The sequence below is a fragment of the Aythya ferina genome (assembly GCF_964211825.1).
Source record: "Aythya ferina genome assembly, chromosome: 1".
Lineage (NCBI taxonomy): Eukaryota > Metazoa > Chordata > Aves > Anseriformes > Anatidae > Aythya > Aythya ferina.
This window is the reverse complement of record NC_140296.1, coordinates 54,174,858-54,197,217: the sequence shown is the minus strand read 5'-3', so window position 1 is coordinate 54,197,217 and position 22,360 is coordinate 54,174,858. Positions and strand designations below refer to the sequence as shown.

Here is a 22,360-nt window from a genome sequence, read left to right as displayed (position 1 = left end):
TGCTAAATTGCTGTGTATTGTACCAGCTATCTCCCCACATCCTACTCCATGGACATTCCCCCCATCTTTTATCTTTATTTATTTAGGCTCGCGGAAGGGGTTTTGCAGTGCTAGCAGCAATCCCTGGGGCCTGGCTGCAGCCAAGGAAAAGCGTGTCTTTAATTTGTACCTACACTTCTGAGGGGTGTCTGGAAAGCCTGCGTGCCAGCGGGGTGGAGCGGCTCTGCCCAGGGGACTGCCTCTTCCATCACAGCGCTCCCACAGCCAGCAAGGGGGACAGCCTGTGAATGGTTTCAAGCAAGGTGATGGCTTCTTGTTTCCTCGGCTGCGGAGAGTGCAGAAGTGTGTTTTGAGCTGCATGTTTAACAGAGAAGTTATTTGTATGCTGGCGGTCATTAGTCCACAGTCGTTATCTTGCCACAGCTACTGTTGTTTCCAAACTAATGGGAGGCTGCCCTGTGTTTGCAGCGGAGCATAGGGTGAGGTAAATTTAAATGCCTAGGATAAGTGATGACAAATGTCCCGGGGAAGGTTTGCAGGTATGGCTGGAGGTTGAGGAGATGCAGGATAGGTGTTGGAAGGTGCTGGTTTCTGTCATCCAAATATCAGTCCCCTCTGAAGCTGTGCCAACCAGGCACCCCAGACCCAATTTGGCAGATATGATGTGAAAACAGGAAGTGGGCACTGCCAAGCCAAGATTTGAACCCAGAGGGCCAGAGTTTTAGAAATTTAATTAAAATGCACATCACATGTATTGGAAATGAACTACGTGCATCTTGCATGCATTGAGGTCAGTCATTTTGACTTAAAAGGCCACTGCTTGTATTTTAACAGTTGTCCTTCCTTCTTGTGGCCAGCATTTTGGACACCTAAAACTAATTGTTGGCCTTATTAGACAACATCATCAGTACATAGGATGACTGGGATGTCCTGAGGGGGGGAAAAAAAAAAAAGAAAAAAAAAAGAATGGCTTGGCTTGGCTAAAGCTTTTTTTTTTTTCTGTTTCAACAGAAACCTGGTGAAAAAATGAAAAAATGCAATAAGAAATGCAAAAGCAGGAACTGGGGGATTTCTCACAAGAATTTCTGCTCACAGCTTGGAGATTTCCATTTGGAAGTAAGTGAGTAGTAGAAGGACTTGGGTATGTTAGCTGGTCAACTGGCTGGTTTCAGCCCACAGAAAAGATCTCGAAGGCAACTGTCAAGGCATTGCCATTAAATGCAGTGAAAGACTAAAGACAGAACTGTCAGAGAGTGAGGAGGGAGGTGCCAAATCGGGACAGAAGTGACCATGATGCTGTAGCTGTTTCCATTGCTGCCCTGCCATGCAGGCAGTGGTGCAGCTGGACCCCTGGGCTGTGGGCAGGGGGCTGAGAGAGGGGAGGAAGGCATGCAGAGAGCTCCCCAATGGCTGGGAAAATGGAGATCCTCTTTTAAATGAAGAGACTAAAAGTGCTGGTCTGGCTTAGCCCAACAACACAGAGCCGAGATGTGACTGCTGTCTGTAAATACATCAAGGGAGGAAAGAACACAGCAGGAGGAGAGATTTTAAAAGCAATGTTAGCACAAAAATATATAAGGTTGAGCTGATACTTGTTAAGTTTCAACTAAAACTCAAAGGATTTTGAGAGTCGTGAAGTTCTGGAATAGCTATCGGATGTGAAAAAAAAAGAGCCATTTCTTAAAAAGCAGAATAGTTTTATGAGATGCGAGGTGATGCTCACTAAAGGGAAGTTCCTGCTCCCTTTGTTTTCCAAGATAACCCCACAGATATCTGCTGCCAAACTAAGGGACCCTCACACAGGGCATGGAGGCTTTGCAGCTAACCCTTTCCTCCCTTGCTATATGTTAGCCCAAAAGGATGCTGGTGAACATTTGAGGGTCCCTGCCTGAGCAGAGGCTCAAGTAAGCCATGTGTAGCAATGTGGATTTCCATGCTGTAAGCTCAGGAGAAACAGCCACCATCAGCTCTGCTTCAGAGTACTAGAAAGCCTCCGTAGCTGAGGCAGACACAAAGGCATGAAGTGTAGGCTTAGGGACGCTTGCACTACCTAACTGCTCTCCTGCCCTGCCAAGGTCCTGTCCCAGCACGCGTGGCACAGGACTGGGGAGCAGGGGCTGGGAACAGCCTGTTCTGAGGATGTTCCCAGGCACGAGTCAGCAATCTGGAGGCGCTTCCCGGATGACACAGTGTTAACGAGCCCAGAGTGAAAGACAGGTGGTATTGCCATAAATAATAAAAAGAAGGAGAGGTGGAGCACTGGATTCATTTGTACAAGCTGCAATGTTAAATTATTACTCGCCCAGCCCCTGCTTGAGCTTTTAAATGTGAGCTAAATCATTTTGCCCTAACACTTCTAAAAAAAATGCATTGTTTGGCTTCATCTAGACGAGTTTATGGAGACTAATGCAATCCCTGTCTTGACGAGCTGACAAACAAAGAAACTGCTGTTAAAGCCAGCTAGCTATTACAAATATCAGCAGCAAATTTCTCAATAGTATGAATGCACATTGCCTGACCTCTAACCTGTTGCACTCAGAGATATCACTGCATCCCAGTAAAGACTCCCATGCACATCCAGCTGTAAATGGTATTTAATGTGATCTCAGTATGGTTTCAATAACTGCCATCTTTACATTGCATCTTTTCCCCATAAGAACAATGAGACAGCTCCATGATATAGAGTATCATACACAACCCAAGAAAGGGGTGACCCCTGGGCACTAAGGCAGGCGGTAACAAGCCAGTGCCACCCCTTGTACTACCCAGCAAGAGACTGTCTTGCAGCAGATTTCAAAATGTGAAGCACTTCATAGGTTTAATACGAGTTAGATCTGTCCATTCCATTGCTCTGCTTCCTCAATTAAAATGTGTTTTGCAATTGGAGCTCTCATTCTGAACGGACACTGCAGTCTTGTGCATGGCAAGTGGCTAATCCTCTCCATCAACACCCAGAACGTGACACAGGGGCAGAGAAAGTTTTCAGTTTGACATTAACATTTGCAGGTCTTTTGTAAGAATGGATTTTCAGGACACACTGAGCAGAGAAGAGGATGGAAAGCCCTCACATAGTCTGGTCAGAGACACGGGGATGCGTGTGGAAGGCACAAAGGGACTAGCAAGGTTGGTGCTGCTGTAATGAAGAGAATGAAGAGGAAATTGGCAGGGAAAAAAAGCCTGAGATGCAGGAAGGTGAGCACGAAAAACTTCCATGCTGTTTTGTTAGAAGCTGGGTTCAGAGGAAAAAGACTTCTCAAAGGCCATGAAGACATCTGTCCCAAGAGGGCTTTTTCATTTTTTAATTTTTAAACAGTGATAGTGCCAGGGTAGAACTGGAGGGGTGTAAAGTAGGTTTCAGAGAAGAATGCAGAAATTATGAAATTTTGAAAGTGTGGATGAATGCTTTTACTATCAGAATGAATCTTAAATGGACAGTATAAAAGAAACAATTGAACATGAAGACAGCCTGGGTATGGCAAGAGGCCGAGAGGGAAAAATGAAGGATGTCTCCATGGCTCTGAGTCTGAACAAAGAAACAGAGTAGGATGTTTTCAACAGAAATGGAGCAAGTGGTGCAGTGGGAAAAAAAAAAGATTACAAGTGGGGTTTGATCATGTTAACTGTGAGCTGTTGTGCAGCAATATATTGTAGTGTTTCAGTGAAACAAGGAAGCGCAGGGTACAGAAAAGAGAAGAAAGTCCTTGCATCCTTAGTGGTGGCTGAATCCATGGAAATGTAAGGCATGTCTCACCATGACATCTCTGCAATGCAGCAAATAATCTTATAGACACTGTTGACTGTACTGACTAGGGGTGGGATTCAGCAGCCTACTCTTAGGTGATATTAGTAGCCTCCATCCTGCTGCCACTCCCAATACCCAGTAATCCTGGTTGTATGTAGCAGAACAATGACAATATCTTTAATACCTTATGGCAGACTTAAAGGACATCAGACATTTCTGCCTATGCAGTGACATCTCAGTAATGATCTCCATTGACCACAATGGAAACCTGAAACACCCAGCTAACGTTAAACATCAACACTGTAGTAGTCTTTTAAATTTGGAGGTCCATGATCTCAGTTGATTTTCACTTTAGAGAGCTAAGTTAGTTGACATGAAGGTACCAGGCAGGGGTACCTTCTATGTGTAGAATTCTGTAGATGACTGTCTTCAAATCTTTAAAAATGTGAAATTGGATGAAAAAGGATAAATGTGTTCAATTTTTTTTTGGAGAAAAACAGAGAGGAGTTTGGGATTGGATTGATGTTTGGCCAACCTGTTCCCTTTCATCTCTAACTCATAATATTGTTATCTGAAACCAACTCTAATGTATGCCTTTTCAAATCCTGATTTATGAATTTCATGGTTTGAAGCAAGTATGACAACTCCAGCATGTACACATAAATGAGATACAGTAAGATTTTCAGTCTATGGGGCTATTCATTATAGGATTGTTGATTCCTGTGCAATTCCTATTTGATAGGTGCCTAGAGTATAAATGTTAAGTGGCAACTTCATTATTTTATCTCTCCTGTCGAATAAGGTCAGGTGATGCTTTGGTTGTCTTGATCTGTCACTGCCTGCAATGAAGACAGCTGACTAGATCTAGATAGGCAGACAACTTCTTGACCTCTCATGTCATAGACATGCTCTGTCCCGTCACAAATGATGGAAAAAGGAGGTACCCAAAGTATTTTCCACTGGTCAAGTACAGTGTCTATAGCTATTCACAATGCCATGGCTTACCAGAATGTTGCTGGAGGCATACTCACATCTTTGGGCACTGACAATGCTATGTAGCACCCATCAGCATTTCCTTGTTTGTCGTCTAAATTACCTACCTTCTTACAAGCAAGAGTGAGAAAAAAAAGAATTTAAAAAGGGAAAACAAGAGTAAGGAAGGTGATAAAAAAATAGAGAAATATAGGGCAGGTAGGGACATGTTATTCATTTCAGTCATCTGCTCACATGCCACTTAATCTGCTAAATAGACTTGGAGAGTCCATCTCAAGTGCTGCTAGTATTTTGCCTATCTTCTTCCAAATAAAATGCTGATCCAAACTCTCTGCCTTCCGAGAGCAAAGAACCCCCTTTTCCAGGCAAAGTTTACCGTGGCCAGCTTATATCTATTTGTTCTTTAGCCAAGATTCCCTTTAGGTGAAGTAACTCTGCTCTGTAAATATGTCAGAGGGGTAAACATCAACAATAGAGATCAATCACATCTTATTATAATGAGCTAATGAAGCCAGTCTAATCTAGATCCTTATATGGCAACAGAAAGTTTTCCTACTAATAATTCTCTGATTGTGTGATACTGATTTTTCATTAACATTATGCCTGAAACTGTACATTCTAAATGAGGTCTTACCAAAGTGCTGTGCATGGTACAGATAGCTTTTTTCCCCACTGCTGGAAATACCTTGACTTATTCAACACATCAAATGGGTGACTTGGAATCAGAATCTGCAGCCACCCTAAAGGTCTAGCAAGCTTGCAGCTTAAATCATCTGTAAGCCTTTACTGTACAAGGTTCTCCCACAAAAGTGGGATCTACAAGTGTAGCTCCTGTAGAAATCCCTCCCTCCTTTTTTTTTTTTCCTATTCTGACTCATCGCCAGGTCTCATGAAGCACCCACGATTCAGCTGAAGAGAGTTTGCATGCAGTCTAGTGAAGAACCAGCAATGAAGGCAGCCAAGACATGTTATGAAACATGTCACGCTTGCTGCGGTGTCAGCTAATGTTTCTGAAAATGAAGAGTACCCTGCTTTACACCTTATGAATGTCGGGATAACTTACTAGGAAAGATGGTGTCTTATTAAAGATCTGTAAATGCTATAGATAACTATTTTGCACTTACTGTATTTTCCTCACTCCACACTTTTGACACAGCTTATTAATTATTAAAAAATAGAGGCAGCCCTTCATATAAGTGAAAATCAGAAGAACAGTATCTCTTTTCTGAGGTTCAGGAATGTCATTTCACACCTCCTTAGTAAGAGACCCTTAAAACTCTTTTGAAAATCCTTACTATACATATGGACAGGCCATGGACGTGAGACCCAGTCACAGCGAAGTTATAGAAATACCTTATGCAAAGAGGTAAATTTCGTCTTTTATCTGCTTCTCAATAGCAGCATGTTGCATGAAAATAGAAAGATCATCCACCTAAAAGTACAGACAGCTCAGCAAAGCAGAGGGTAGTACAACTGCCCTTCATAATAAAACACATCTTACAGACATTAGTCATTCCAAATTATAGACTGGATGAAGCATGCTTATATCTTTTGCTATACTGAGGCACATGTTTATTCATTTACAAAGATATGGGCTGGCAGCACAACAAACCACTTACCTTTCACTCATGTATGTTGGTGGGGCTGTCCTGGGTACTGCTGCAATCTCCTGAGCTCTGTAAGTTATGATGTCAAAGACCTTTACATAAATACATTTGAAAAAATAGCCAGATTTTGTCAAGATGTGGAAACGTGCAAAAAAAGATTTTTATGATTTTAAGGACTGCTAACCTCAGTAAAACAGGAAATTAGGGAAATTCTGACTAAAAGACATAGGTTGGTATAGCAAAACCAAATGCTGCTATTCATGAAGCTGAAATAGATGTCTCAGTAAGATTATCTTGCTGCCTGTCCTCCATAATATCAGAGTTGTTTTCCCTTCATCTCTGATGATAACTTATCAAAGAGAAGTGGAGTGAATGGGCCAACCTTGTTTTCAGTTAAGGTGGTGTGTATCAAATGAAATGGAATTTCCTCAACGAATAATCAGCATAAAGGAATGTGTTAGAGCATATTTACAAATAGCTGCAGGTCACCTTTAATTTGGGCATTACTGACTTATTCACGCTCCACTTTATATAGCGATAAAATTTTCCTGACATAACTCATTTCTATTGAAAACAGGAGAAAAATACAGTGGTATACGCCTGGCCCTGCTCTTAGTGAAACATATATAAAAAGCAAAGTAAATTTCTCATTGCTGGTTATATAACAGGCCGCACACCTTGATCAGAAAAAAAATAAAAGCCAAAAAAAAATCCATCACAGCAGTGCAAACATTTTATTTACATAACCACACACAACCATCATTAGGCTTTATATACTACATGTATAAAAGCACCATGCAGGCTCCTGGCCCACAGTCCTGGACCTCCTGGTGTTCTCTCCTGCTGTTGCAGCATCTGTCACTTGCGTGTCCCCAAAGGCTTTGTAAAGGGGAGTCAGCTGAGCATCCCTTCACACCTGTCAGCTGTAAAAGATAGTGACCTGCTTCCGATGGTATTTCCACAGCCATGTATGCACTGGTAGATGCAAAGATGAGGGAAGAAACCAGAAGTTATGACTCGGAGCAGCCTCAAACCCTCTCTGGCCCATTAGGTACAATGTACTAATGGTACTATTGTACCTTGTTTCCCTGTTGGCTTCAGCTTTCTCTTTCCAATCCCTTGCAGCTCAGAACGAATTTGGTGTGAGTCAGGGGCTGGGATACTATTGCTCTGACCTCCATAATTCCCAAGAACTGAAAATATGGATCAGTAAAGAGAAGATAAATTATAATACAGCTTTGAGTGGCAGGCAACTCCTGCAGATCTTTAAAAAAGTAGTCAGCCACACACCAGGAGGAGGGAGCAACTTATAATCTGCTGTACACAAAAAGAGAATGCTGTCTGGGAGACACACAATATCAGGCTTTGATAAACATTTCCCACTCTTCCCAGCTGGGGAGGTGTTCATTTTCAATAGATAAAGACAACTTTCATCTCCCTGTATTTGGCTATGTGCTGTAACGTAAAGTGAATTATTTGGCTTCCTAGTGTGCCCCCCCTCCCCCCAGTACTTAGAAGATATATGCTTTTTGGTACATTTGCATGATATGGTACAGAAATGGATTCTACCTGCCACAAATTCTCAAACTGAAATCCATAAACATTAAAAATACATCCTCCCAGGAGTATGCACTTCATGTTTCTAATTGTCAAAATGTTTGCTCTGTGACAATTGATTAGTAAATACCTGAGCACCTGTGTTACTTTAGGAAATTCCAGCTCCTTCATGGCTTGCCTCCACAGCTAACCTGTAGAAAGATGGAGTGGATTATGCTTTCTATAGCTTCCATTCCAACCAAAGCTGGGACAGAGGAGTTTAGATGGGCTATGGCTGGATACGGACTAGTTTGACTTCCTTGATAGGTATAGCCACCATTCAGGCCCAGGTTTCATGGTGCTGTTGACTACACTCAGGTTAGGTGGCATCTCACGACTGTTTTTAAGTGTTAACAACCCACACCTGTGACATTTTAAAATACCTGTAGTCTCCCTTTCCAAATGCTGACATCACTTACCATCACTCAGCACCCTGACAGGCAAGCCAAGGCTGTCAACCCGGACTTTCCCCGAGCTTTACCCCATCCAGCAGCAAACCTCTCACAATAGCAAGCACTCAAAACACCAAAGATGTGTACAAATTCCCGGTGGGACAGAATAAAGTCCCTTGCATTAAGTCTCATTCCTGTCTTTAATACTCAGAGATTGGCTTAAGGCCCAAAGCATGACATGTAAGTTAATCGAGTATTAAAAAGTGGAAGTGCAAGCTCTGAGTATTTTGTATATTTCTTGAAGAACTCCCAGTGCACAGACACATGGAGTGGGCTGGTCCCAGGGCCACTCAGATGATGGAAGGTCTCCCCATTTGCTGTCCACAGGCTCAGGATCAGCTTTGACATTAACGTCTTGTAAATGAGTAGAAAGAGCAGGATCTGGCCCAGGGTGCAAGCCAGGGGATGGACTGGCTGCTCTGCTCTGCCTTTGTGAGCACGCTTGCGAGAGTGCCTCTGTGTAGAGGTGTGCTCTAAGTGGTAATTAATGTGGCTCACCAATGATCTAAGGAGGCATAAGTGATGGAAAAGGAAAATTTATTAGTATGTATATATTCAGATTCCTTCTCTCAGCAAGATTTATGATCAGAAGTGCCTGGACAACTACTGTGGTTTCATTCATCTATATGAGGTATGTACAGTATGTTTACAGTAGCCATTTATAGATTGCGAGCTTTTTTCTTTGAAAACTTTAATTTAATAACTCCTAATATCCTCAGTCTCTTTCACACACACTGTGCTTACCGAACTAAAGCCTTCTATTTCTTTCTGAATAGAAACCACTCCTGCCCAGACCTTGTGCAGCTAGGGATTTGAGTGCAGTAGACAATTTCAAAGACTGCTCTTTCTATTTAACAATCAGTGCATTAGGCTAAAATATTCACACAGATGCACTAGCAATTGAAAGGGTGTGCGGTGTAGTGACAAGGTCCTTCTGTTACCTGGAACTGTAGAATGATGAATGAGCATTAGTGGAATATTCTTTTGGCCTTTAGGTTTACCTTGATCTTCTCACAGAATGCAAATTGACATTATACCCACATTTCTATAGTATTTATTACTGTGGTCATGATGTGAGGGCTTTTTTTCAATATGAATAGTGTAAAAGGGGAAACATATTACTGCAAAGAGGCATTATTGTGCTGGGAATGTATAAACAGCTGAGAAGAATAGAGCGACATGCTCATAATGGAAACTGAAAGCTCTTCATTTTGTCCTGATTGTCTACCCTTCCTTTTTAAACAACCTTCCTTTTTCCTAGCTATCAATACAAAGTTCTTTTTGGTAAAATGAAGTGCATTCATGCTGCCTGAAAGAAGCTTTTAAAGTTGATCTGTGCCCACACAAAAGGGAGGCAGTGTTTGAGCACATCAAGTTGAGGAAGCAAACTTGGTCAATGTTCATTACTCATGGCTTGACACTCTGAGCCTCCATATCATTTTGTAAAGAATCAGATAAACTTTCCTCGTGATAAACAACTGAAATAATTTTTCTTAGCTGTCAAGTCCTTTTCTCCCATTTCCAGCCTGTTCTCACACTCTTCCCAGCTCGTAAAAGCAACTGAGCACAGCTCTTTGGACTGATAAATGGGCTCCTTTCAATTGGTGGCAGGCTTCAGGAAAAAGAGATAATCCTGGATAATGTGGACACAGTTTTCATTTCATGTCACCCAATTAAACTGCAATTATCCGGAGTGCAACAGCAGAAAAACTGGAAAGAATGGTTGGAGAATGAGGAGCCCTGGCTCCCTGGGACTCTTTATACTACACACATTAGCCTAGATTTGTTCTATTCTGATAATAAAGTGCCAGTCTAAGCACTTAGCAGCACACAGTGAGAGACAGCCCAGCTGCAACCTGTAGCTCAGAGAGAAATCCTCTTGCAAGTGCTCTGGGAAACATCAGTTCGACCCAGGGTAACTTTCTGGGAGATTATTTGCACCGGGAACCCAACTCCTGTGCCGTAGTTAATTACATCCAGAGCAATATGGTCAGGAGGTGCTCCGAACAGCGTGGCAAAGCTCAGATTACAGGTAAAACAAGGACAAAAAAAGCTTTTTCTGAACATGACTCACAGGAGCACTGAGAGCCAAAAGAGAGCAGATATCAACCATTTTATTATGAAGGCAAACTGCACTAACATATCTTATCTCTTCTGCATTTTGGCTGAGATCTAGGGCAGGATGAATTTAATATGTTAATATGTCTTATTAAGTTACCGCTCTTGCAGTAAAGTAAACTGGATAATCTAACAGATCTGTTTTATCTCTAATTACCATGATCCCGGTAAACTGCAATTAAATAAACAGATGGAGTTTTTAAGCTTGTGGCCTGGTGCATGGGAACATTTTAGTAATTGAAATGCATCTATTTGTTATTATTGCTTTATTTCATTTACCTAGCACTGTGAATGCATGGTGGCTGTGCTGCAGGCATGGGCTGCAAGCACAAGGTGACATCTAAAGTGACTCCTAAAAATAAAAAGCTTTGTTCCTGGAAGTCCCTTCTCTTTGCCCTCAAATTTCTGATTTAATTTACTGCTATGTGAAAGACCAGCTAGAGCTACCCCAGGTTGTGAGGCACGTTAGGTAATTTGGCCTGTTCCCTCTTCTGAGAGGCAAGCGGGGCTGTAGGGTGCTCCATTACAATGTATGATGAACACAGAGAGAGTCACTTTTGCTTGGGGCCTCTTTGCACACTGGAAAGCAGCAGCTCAGCTGAGAACCAGGGCCCTCGGTGGCAATACCTGGGGGAGAGAGCAAGCTCCCAGGCCAGATGCTGTGCCTTAGTGACATCCCACACAGGGGCCACCAGCTTTGGGGCAGTAAATCAGACACATCTGCCCTATCTTTGGTGCACAGGGGGCAACAAGGACAGGATTTCCTAGGTTAGGCCCAGAGCTCTCCACCACAACCATGGGAGACTCTTGGGTATCACTGAGGTCTCCACCAGGTGCCAGACATTGTCTTTTTGTGAAAGTTAATATTGAGTGATAAACCTTTATTAGCAAGTCCTGTAACTCATAAGTGCATGACACTTTCACAGGGAAGAACAGGCAAAATCTAAGCTTGCACAGTGATGAAGTGCAGGAATCCTGATTGAAGCCCAGGTACTTTATAGGTAGGTAGTTTTCGGACTGGAAACATTCTGTTTCACCTCAAGTTTTCAGTTTGGCCCTGAATCCAGGGATTTACCAAATGGAAAAATGTATTTCCCCATCCCACCTGGGAAAACCCCAGGTGCGAAAAGATTTGGATTCTTCAGAGATGTTAATAAAATTGGGATTTCCCTGTTTCCAAAATAATACCATGCCTCCCACACTCTTTATTCCATCCCTTCACATTCCTACCTGAAGCAGGTTCTGGGCTGCTTTGAAGATTGCTTTTCTGTTTAAAACTTGAAAGGTACCTTGTTCCTTATGGAGCCTATTTAAATAGCAAAAAGCTGTGCCTTGATATACACAGGAGCTGCGGAGAGGAAAGCGGGGCTGCCGCAGAGACATGGGCACTCACATCCACAGCTGATGTGAACGGAGCTGCTCAGCTCTTCTGCAAAAGGGGGACTTGCATTCGTAGAGGTGTACTTTTTAAACTGGAGCAGCTTTGTTTTATCTCTCTCTCTCTCTCTCTTTTTTTTTTTTTTTTTTTTTTTTTTTTTTTTTCTGGTGTCAGGAAGCCTCTATGCAGCTCTTCTACAAAAAAGGGCAGTCAGAAGATCCTTGGCTGGTATTTTACTGGCAGCAGCAGAGTTAGCATGATTTTAAGGAACAAATGCATTTTGCTTCTGGAAGTTCCCTCTCAGGGACATGGTCAGGTCACAAGTGACTTGATCCTCTGAGAAACTGAATTAAAAGCTTTTCCAAAAGCCAGTCCCAAGAGTTTTGTTTTTTCCCAAGCCAATCCTAACAGTTCAAAGATGAGCAGGAATGAAGAAGCTGGGGGAATCTGCAGGAGGTGCCAAAGACTGATACACATACATAGGTAAAGCAAGGTGATTGCATTTGATTTAGGGAACAAAGGCTGGGCAACAAAGAAAAATAAATCAATCTCTTGATTTAGGAAGAAGGTCAAGTGTTTGAGCAATGTTAATCACTTGCCATGCCTGAGATCTGTCCTGATGAGAATGTCAGCACATTGATTTTATTAAGTGACATTTACCTGTATAAAAACAGAAATTAGGCCCTGCATGTAACACCGTGTAGTACCTTAGTCCATTAGCAGAGTGCATGGCACGTACAAAGTGTATTAACACCACGAGTTGACAGCATATAGCACAACGTAATGGAGAATTATGTTGCATAGGCTCATTATGTTGATTGTGTCACGGTGCACACACTAAGAGGAGGTCCCTTCCCAAGCAGCTCAGCAGTCCAAACAGGCAAGGGAGACAAATTCATGCACAACATCTGGACAACTTGCTGGGCACAGAACCTGGGCTTTCCAGCTGTCAGCTCAGGTACCTCCCAGGAACTAGACACTGCTGGGCAGGAGATCTGCATATCACTCACATAACTTTTTTATCATCTATTATCTTAGAAATATAAGAATGTAGGAATATCCAAGCCAGATGCTGACTTCATTTAAAGGCAGGGAGAAAAGGGAGTCACGCCTTCATAAATGTCTCTGTTTCCTCATTTCTTTCTCCAAAGAGAAATGCTATCATACACTAATCTTCAAGAGAGGTTACTACATTAAGTTTGTAAATCCCTTTGAAAATATATGTATCATATATGTTTATACTAAAAATACATGTATGCTTTAAAACATCATTGTGAGTGAATTTTCATTCCAGTGTGGAAGAGACCAAGTCAGTCCCTATGAAAGGCTGGATGTTAAATGATTATAATCTCCACAAGATCCTTCTTTCCATTTCTACCTATTTGCAACTTGTTAGGAAGGAATCAGAAAGCCTGGGATGGCCACAATTTACCTTGTAGTCTGCCATGCCCCATAAAGTTGTTCAGGGAGGGGAAATACTAACCCTGAGTATGTAGCTTCACCACAATATCAATGTGTACTTTTCATGAAAGCTTCGTTAGATGATGGCATTTTTCTTGACTACCAGGAGTCATTGTTTCCCTCAGAAAGGAGCAGTGTCGGATAATTTCACCCCCTGCTTTCTCTTTGGTTGCACAGTGGCCAGAAACTGGAATTAGAGACCCCCCAAACCAGGCTGAGGCCAGCACTCTGAATGGAGCAGCCCTGTCTGAATCTGATGCTAATGAGATCAGGAAGAGAGGAAAGGATGAACTCCAACCCTGGGCTGCCAGGCAGCTCGTCCTGTGTCTGGGGCCGGCAGGGCGAGAGGGAGGCAGGGGGGCTCCCGAGGTACTGGGATGAGGATGCTGCTCAGCTGGCAGGAAAGGGAGCAAGCATCTCACTTATCTTAATAGCTCCTTTTGTTCAGGAATCACAGTAGCAGCCCTTATTTGCAAACTTGAATAAGTATAATGCACTCAGAGCTATCGCACAGGTGCTAGGCACCAGTGATTTTTCTCCTTGGCTGTACAATGGCTGCTTTTTTTTCGGGTTGCAGGAAGGAACTGGAAAGACTCATTCAGACAAAAGTGCTGGCTGCACATTTGGGCAAAGTGCTGACTTGCTTTTGTTGCTGTGTGCGTGGTGCCATCTCTGAGCCCGACGATGATGACCTAGAAGGTGATCTGACAACGAATGTTTCTTTTGGAAAATGTTGACTATTGTAGAAGCTCACACACTCATAATGAGACTAACTGCTTCCAACAGATAATTGCCTGGCAGTTGCTCTGATAACTGGGAAGATAAACAAGCTATTTTCCCCTTCCTTCAAGAACTTAACAAGAGAGGCAAAAACAGAGCCTTGAGCATCTGCAGGCAAGAGTAAATCAATAGTAAGAAGAAGCATTGGAGAAAAATGCATGGGTATTGAGCCATTTTTCTGACAAGTAATACCCAGCAAGGGTCTGTCTTACTGAATTTAAATGGGATTATCCCACCTCGATCCAACTTTGCTTACTTGCTTTCTTTGAGAATCTGGCATTAGAATGTTTCAGTTTTCAGGAAAGGTTGCCTGCCAAATATGACGCGTTCTTTCTTTCTTTCTTTCTTTCTTTCTTTCTTTCTTTCTTTCTTTCTTTCTTTCTTTCTTTCTTTCTCTCTCTCTCTCTCTCTCTTTCTTTCTTTCTCTCTTTCTCTCTTTCTTTTTCTTTTCATCTCTCTCTCTCTCTGTCCTTCTCTCTTTCTCTCTTTCTTCTCTAACCATGGTTTACAGTTTGTCCAAACCCACAAAAGAAGGTGGCTATTGGGTGTAATACAGTCCAATTTGTGGATAACAAACATCCTTTTCTTCATATAGCTTTGCTGCCCTCCAAGTTCACTAGGTGCTGAGGGACTGTAAAACTTACTAGGTTGAATTTCTGAGAATGAATAGAGAGTTATGAAATGTCTGTAAAGTACTTACCTCTTGAAATGGGCTAAGATCATATTACATGCTTGAGGATTAACAGTTTGAGGAACCTTGGAGCATATGGCTTTGTAAAGCACTGCTGCTTCTACACAGATTTTTTTCTGTTTCTATGTTAACCTCTGTTGCAATCTGGGAGATGAAGAACTCCATCACCTGTAATTCAGGAAGAAGTGAATTAACCCATGATTAGAATACTTGAAACTAAGTCTACCCTCACACATGAATACATAGCCTCTTGTTAAGGTTTCTAGAAAGCTAAAAAGATGCTTAGGGGCAAAAGAAATAAGTCTGCAGTGTTAAAGAGAACATCTTTTCCCAATTAATAAGGACGAAGGATTGAGCATACCCTTATGTCTTTTGCTGTCTGCTTTGTTGTGATTAGTAGCCTTCTTCTGGTGTAAGATGTTATCTCTTCGTGCATCAGGCTGTCATTGTAATAGCAATTCTTACACATTGCTATTGTTGTGAATTCAGATACCCCTGATTAATATTGAGCACCTATTGTATTAGGATCTCTACAAACAAATGCAAGAATGTATTTGCCAGTGTTATCCGCTATGATTATACATCTTTTACTTAATTATTTTAAGTTATAGTGTTACTGTGTGCTTGTGATATAGCTTATTGAAAAAGCCATTTCTTCTCTCTGAAGAGACAAAAGCTCATTTCCATTAAATTTTATTTTATCAGATTTTGCTTCTTGAAAAAATGTTAGCAAGCTATTTTTTTTAATTTTTTAATTTTTATTTTTTAAGAGAAACCAGACAGCCAAATATTTCCTTATTCTTAATGTAAATGTGGGAGGTAATATTATTGTTTGTAACTTTTCCAAACCAAGGTACAATATTTGGTTACAAGAAAAGTAACCAAGTAGTCACTCTGTTAAAGAAAAATATTCAGGGTGGTTGGAAGATGATTTCCCCATTTTCCTTGAGAGAAAGATGGGGATATATAGGGTAGTCAGGCAAACAGCCTGTGGTGGTTTTAGTCTATAGCTTATCATTTTAAACTCACTCAGGATCTGGAAGACCAAATTCAATTTTCCTTCCTGCTTAAAAATTTGAGCAAGGATACCTCAGTAACTTAATTTAAGTATGGCATAGGTTTCTCATTCTCTCCATGGATCCTTTCATCATAAGTCATTTAAATAAGCCATTAAATAATTACATTTGAATTGGGGCAAGATGCAGACCTCCACAATCTCCCTTCCCCTGAATGAGGAGGCAGTCTGGGTGGGATCTGCCTTCCAACTCCCACCACAGTCACTCGGCTGGAAAAATGCTTAAACAACCATCGAGCAGGAGAGGAAGGAAGACTCTGTGATGGGTGAATGAGTGGGGATCCAGGCATCAAAGAATCAATGGCTTTTACAGCCTTAATTAGGCTCCTGTTGTGAAGCTGGAACGCAGAGCACTCTCTGTCTTATGTTCAGCTGACCCTGCAAACCCAGGGACCGCGGTGGCACTGGGTCCTACCTTCAGTGCCAGCCTGGACCATGGCCCAGCAAAGCATCCTGCCCACCACCTGACAGCCGCCTGCATGGGGTGGCAGCGCTGCCGGCGGCAGCAGCTGCAGGGCTGCTGCACAGAGCTGTGGTGTACATGGAAGTGAATGGTAACTGGAGTTGCTGCTGCTGTTTTTATTTTGGCTAGTTGGCAGGCACATCGCTATTCTTTAGCTTTTGAATTAGGATGATGTAAGAGGCCCAAAGTCTATGCTAAACACTCCACTACAAGGTTTATCCAAAAAGGCTGTTGGTCTTGGGAGAGTTACCCAGAATCACAGATAATTCGGAACAAACTGCATGGGTAGTCGACAAGTTCGTGAGCTGAAGATGTGGGCTGGTTCCTAATCCTCCGTGACTCTGGGTGGCTGACTTTCTAGAGGCAGACCATGCTCTGTCTGTGGGAAGACAACAGTGCATTGACTCTCTGTGCTCACATTTGCACCCACAAAGGTGGTGTAATGTGCCTACAGCCATGCACAACCCTCTTCTCAGAGCTTGCTCTCCCAGGAGTCTCTAACACCCGTTGTTAAATCCATATGCTTGAACTGCCAGGCAGATGCATCACCCCCATATGACCCTGGCTTTTTGTAAAGCAGGAGGAGGAAGCTCGCTTGGGAAAGTGTATCAGAAACAGAGGAGCACAAGTGCTGGTTGTTATTAACATACCACACTGAACACCCGCTCCTCCTCATCCTTAAGCCCTCCGTGATACCCAGTCTATTGTGATGGCTGATAACTCCCTTTCTCTGAGCTCATTCCCCAGGTCTCACACTGGCTTCCTGCATGCCTTCAGTTGTTAAGCATCTGTATCCTTTCTCAAAACAGTTTTGAGGAGCTTTCAAAAATGTTAAACCTAATAACTTCATGCAGGGACAAATTTAAAACACCTTAAAATCAGTGAAACTGGTAGGTGAGAGAGTGATCCTTCCTCCAGCTCAGAGATGTCGTACTTCTGAGGGTGGCTCTAAGTATTTGCTGCCACATCACCTAGTGTCAGGCTGAAGGCCAGCGATGTGCTGTTGTTGGTACCCTCTCAAACTCTGGCACCTGATGCTGGGCACCTTGCACTGTTTGAGTCAAAGGTTGAGCAAGGGAGCAAATCCTGATTTTCCTTAAATATATGGGAATAATGAAACTTTATGGCATTTTTAACAGGTAGCTTTGCTTTTACTGTTTTTCATGTAAATATTGGAGAAAATAGTGTTGTTATGATCATAAGACTCTTAGAAAAAGTATTTTGCACACCAGCAGTCTATATCTCTGGTCTACCTCTCTCAGAGATAGAGGTTCTCTCTCTGGGGAGAAGCGGGCAATTTCAGTACCTGTATAACAGTTCACAGACCACGCGGACAAAAGCACATGTTTATCTCTTACCTTGAACGTGCTTGCTGCCCTGCCTGAAGACATGCCTTAGAGCAGCCACCGAGGCCCCAGGATGGCAGGGCTCGGGAGGCCAGCCCCACACAGGCAGCACGCTGTGCTCTCACCCTGTCCCCCACACACCCGTCACCCGCCACCCTTTGGTGACACCAGGCTCAGTGACACCAGGCTCTGTGACACCAGGCTGGCTTCCCAGCCGGGAAGGCACTGGCTTTGTGAGCCCCACTCCCCCCAGGAGATTGGCAGCCAGGAGTGCTGGGGAGTGACAGGCCCCATAATGCACCCTCGCTGCCAAGATGGAGAGTGTCACCTCCGTAACGGGGCCGGCTTTCATTAGCCTGAATGCAATTGTGCTAGGTTTAATTTTTGGAGTGTTTGCAGTTTTTCCAGCAAATAGCTGTTTGAACACAGTGTCCCCATTATATCACCACAGTCAAAGAGAGGAAAGATAAAGGCATTGTGCAAAGTTTCTGTGGCTTTGCAGACAAGGATTTATGTACTGGAGAACTCTCATCTGGCAGTCAATTTGCCTTTGTCTTTCAAAGTAGTGGAAGTACCAAGGGAGTATGCCCAAGAGTTTTATTTGCTATTTACCAGATTACTGAAGTATCAGGCATCTTTAGATCTGTTGAGAAGAAAAATGCTTTCAAAACGATTTTGCAAACTTCTGCTGGGGCTGCGGGGAGAGGCAAGTGAAACCCTTGAAATGCTTCCCATTGAACTGCTGGAGGGGTGCGTGATTGAGGAAACAGCTTGAGATTGTACATTTTCACAAGTTTAAAATGCGATCTGTCATAAGAGTCTGTCCGGTAGAGAAAAAGGAAAAATGCATCTGACACCATCTGCCTTAGAGTGGTAGCCATGTTAGTGAGAATAGCTCTTTCTGGAGAACGGTGGTCGCTGGTCAGCATATATAAGGTTAAAACCAAGTTCAGAAAAATCAACATTTTCTTAACAGGCAATGATGAGATATTAATTTACAGCTTCTCTCAGTTTACAGCTCAGCTTACAACAAGCAAGAAATATTGCAGTTAGTGCAGTGGGTCCTGGAGAATATTTCCCCCCTCAGTCTTTCCCTAGTATTTGATTCTGACTGACACAGCTAAAATTGCAGTGAAGGCAGAGCTTAGAAGAACAGGCTTTATTGTTTGAAAGCAGAACTGAATGGTATTCCTCCAATACTCCTAAAGGTGGGTGAGAACTGAGGGGACAGCTGCTTACAAAAATTTGTAAGTTAGCATTAAATACAACTACTGTACTGTATGATAAATATCTTGGGCGCTAGATCACCCTGGGATTTGTGGAATGGTTAGCTTTGCTAACATGAGAATTAATGGAAATAAGTCATGAAACAAACTGATTCACATGATGTTGCTGAAACAAATCAGAACAGAATCTGTCAAGGAAAAAAAAAAAAAAGCCTTTAAACCAGAGTAAAATATGATCCACTCATCATTGACTGAGTTATCAATAGGGACCAGTAAATACACTGGAACGACTAACTAGCTTGAAACCTTACCAGTGCCTGAAGCCAACATTTACGAAGTTCTAAAAAAAATACCTACCCGAATGCCTGGCATCCACAATTATTGTAATTTCTGATTCCAGCTAAAATATTATGTGAATGGCCATTTCTGTAGCTAGCTCTGACAAATCCAAGAGCTGTGAGGTATCTCATTAAACAATGCTTATTTCCCACAGAAGATGTGAGACTAACCTGCTGTGTTTTTGCTGTCTCATTTCAGGGAAGGTTTCTGAGCCTATTCTTTCAAAGGTGTAGGTGATGTTTGTGTCAGTGTCTGAAGTATTGCTTCCTGGCTAGGCCGCTTAGCCCCAGTGCACAGTGCACATCTTGACCTCTTTTTAATATATAGTTTTAGACATTTTCCTTTGGACACATGGGCTTTACCTACTGTAATGTGAGGTTTCCTCTTCCCAGCACCAGCACGGAACAGCCCAATATCCTACTCTAGAAAAGATCATCAGGCCTGTTGGGAAGACCAGCTTTTTGATCCACCTCAAGCTCCATTTCAGCCAGACATGAGGCAGCTTCCATGAAGACATACCTAAGGCTAGTATTGTGCCAGTGCCACCATTACTTTGGTCACACACATGATGTTGATGGTTGCTTCTGTTGGCCTGAGAGACACTCTCTCCTGGGGAATGGATAGATAGGACAACAGTCACCCCATCTGCTCCTTTATCTTCTTCCCTGTGTAGTTCAGAAAGTTCAGAAAGTGGTATCTAGAGTATTTTCAACTGGTTCAGCAGTCATTGAACCAGTTTATGTGTATCTGCAAAACATGACCAAAAGATCTCAAAAGGAAAATGAAACAAGCCAAGGATGTCTTTTGTTTGAGGTACTGAGCTAAGACTCGGAAGATGTGGAAGATCCGTTGCCACCTGGGTGACAGATCTTCATTGCTAATTTAGCCTCAGAGTTATACTACCTCTCTGTACTTCTTTCTCTACCTTCTGCTCACACTGCCCCTTTACTTTGTCTCTTTAGGAGATATATGCCATGGAGCATTGATTATGTATCTCTATGTAGATATACAGAGCTCGGTGCTGTGGTGGATCACTCTGGATGCTACCAGTAGCAACAAATAAAAACAACTGTGATAACTTATTTGGCATCTGTCTTTTGAGGAGAGACACCCAATAGGTATTCCAAATGTAACTCAACCCTTTCTTTATAAACTCTTCACTATACCTGGTAACAACCCTCTTCTTCTGGAGCACACCCTCCATACTCCTCAGCATTACATTCTCAGGACATTCTGGTAATAATGATGATAACTTTTCAGTACTATAAAAGAAGATGCAAAATGTCCCATTTTTTATGTATTTTGGACAAAAAAAAAAAAAAAAAAAAAAAACTTTAACTACACGTCATTAGGGCTGGGCTGCTTCTGTGGTATAAGGTAATTAATGCTGTTGGGCGTCGTAGAATTCTCCCCTTATCTGAGCCTTGGTTGCCCAGGTTTCTGCCTGGAAAATGTGGTGCCTTGGCAAAATTAAACTGAGGATTTATAGTACAGACACCTTAACAAAGGCCTAGATTTGTATATGTTGTTTTAAACCTGTATTTCCAGTTCCAAAACTTCATAATAAAAATGATTAAATTAATCTGCTATAAATAACTGGGTTGAAAATTACTTGACTTTGGCTACAAAACAAGAAAAAGTATTTCAGAGAACATATATATAGCTATACATACACGCACGAATATATAAAAAGCACTTTCTGTGATAGATTCAGAAATGCAAAGAATATTACACAGATGGAGAAACTGATTTATTCTTTCTGGAGCAACTTTAAGGCAGTCTGGATTTCCTCTCCTCTCCTATTTAGAAACAATGCCAAACAAGAGGTTCAAGAAGATCTATAATAAACTTCAGCTATTGATCTATATTCTACCTGAACTTGACCCAGATCAAATATATCTTTTGCAATTTAACCACTTTAAGACCATACACTCTGGTGTGTCCAAATAGATGTCCCCTATATCAGGCCCAGGCGTGAACAGAGTACTAGGCTTATGCATAACTTCCAGCAAGTATGCAAGTGCTTTGCTGGATAGGGCTTTGTTCAAGTATGTTCATTTGCGAAATAAAGACTTGATCACATATATTTAGTGAACCTTTAGATAAGAGCAATACAAACAAGAGGCATCCCTTACTCCTTCCCCTAAGACCTCAAAACAAACAAACAAACAAAGAGAAAACTAACTAATTATCTGGGTAAAAACAGGAATTATTGTTTTCACCAAAATTAAAAGCAAAGTCTGTGAGAACATGTGTAATGAGCACATGGGGCTTATAATGCGGCTGTGTCAGTGCCCTGAGTGCTGGACCCTGGGCTTGGACCATCATAAACCCAAACCTTACATATGTGGAGCTCATTTAGTACAGAACCAACATATTTATGACTTACTCTGAATTTACTATGATTTGCGGTCTACCATTATGAATCTTCAAAGTGTCTACAATCTTTTCACCAAGCTCTTCTTTCTTTTTTATTATTATTATTATTATTTTTTTTTTTTTTTTTTGGGGGGGGGGGGGCAGGAGGTGGAGGGAAGGGTTGGTTTTTTGGATGTTAGTATTCGTTATTTATGTCTTGGCTATAGCTCTTCAAGACATACATTGTCCTCTTAACTTTTTGGTGTACCATAGCTTGAGTCTGGGCTACATTCTCCAGTAGGGCATTCTGGTGGTGCTACAGCACAAACAGCAGATAACAGCACCATATTATAAATTATTTGTTACTGGTAGTGGCTCTTCCAATAAGTAGCAATGAAGGATCTGACCTTCAAGGTCTGCTACTTTCCCCTCTGTGTTTCAGGAAGCATTTAGGGAAGGATGGAGAGATGCCCTTTATCTTCCAAGGTCTCTTCTCCAGTGCAGTCACCCACACTGGGGAGAGGGGGTGATCATTTGGAAGGGTGGTGTTCTGGGGAGCTGGAACCTCCTCTCCACCTGAAATCTGCCTCAGTAGGCTCCATGCTGATCAAAGAGAAGAAGGTGTTTGGCATGTACTCCTGTATGGATGCAGATGCGCAGGTCCCACTAGGCTGGGAAAGGACAAATGGTGGGAACTTCTCCTCTGTCCAAACTGGGGTGAGACATTGTCCTCGA

At 42.3% G+C, this 22,360-nt stretch overlaps 1 long non-coding RNA gene across 1 annotated transcript; it reads right to left on the bottom strand.

The window, feature by feature from the left end:
• Positions 1-7,057: 7,057 nt before the first annotated feature.
• LOC311431132 lies at positions 7,058-17,937 on the bottom strand. The gene is made up of 5 exons (XR_014689263.1): positions 17,715-17,937; positions 14,828-14,986; positions 8,030-8,090; positions 7,422-7,535; positions 7,058-7,317 (listed from the first exon to the last, which is right to left on the bottom strand). It is a non-coding gene; the product is annotated as an uncharacterized lncRNA (long non-coding RNA).
• Positions 17,938-22,360: the final 4,423 nt, after the last annotated feature.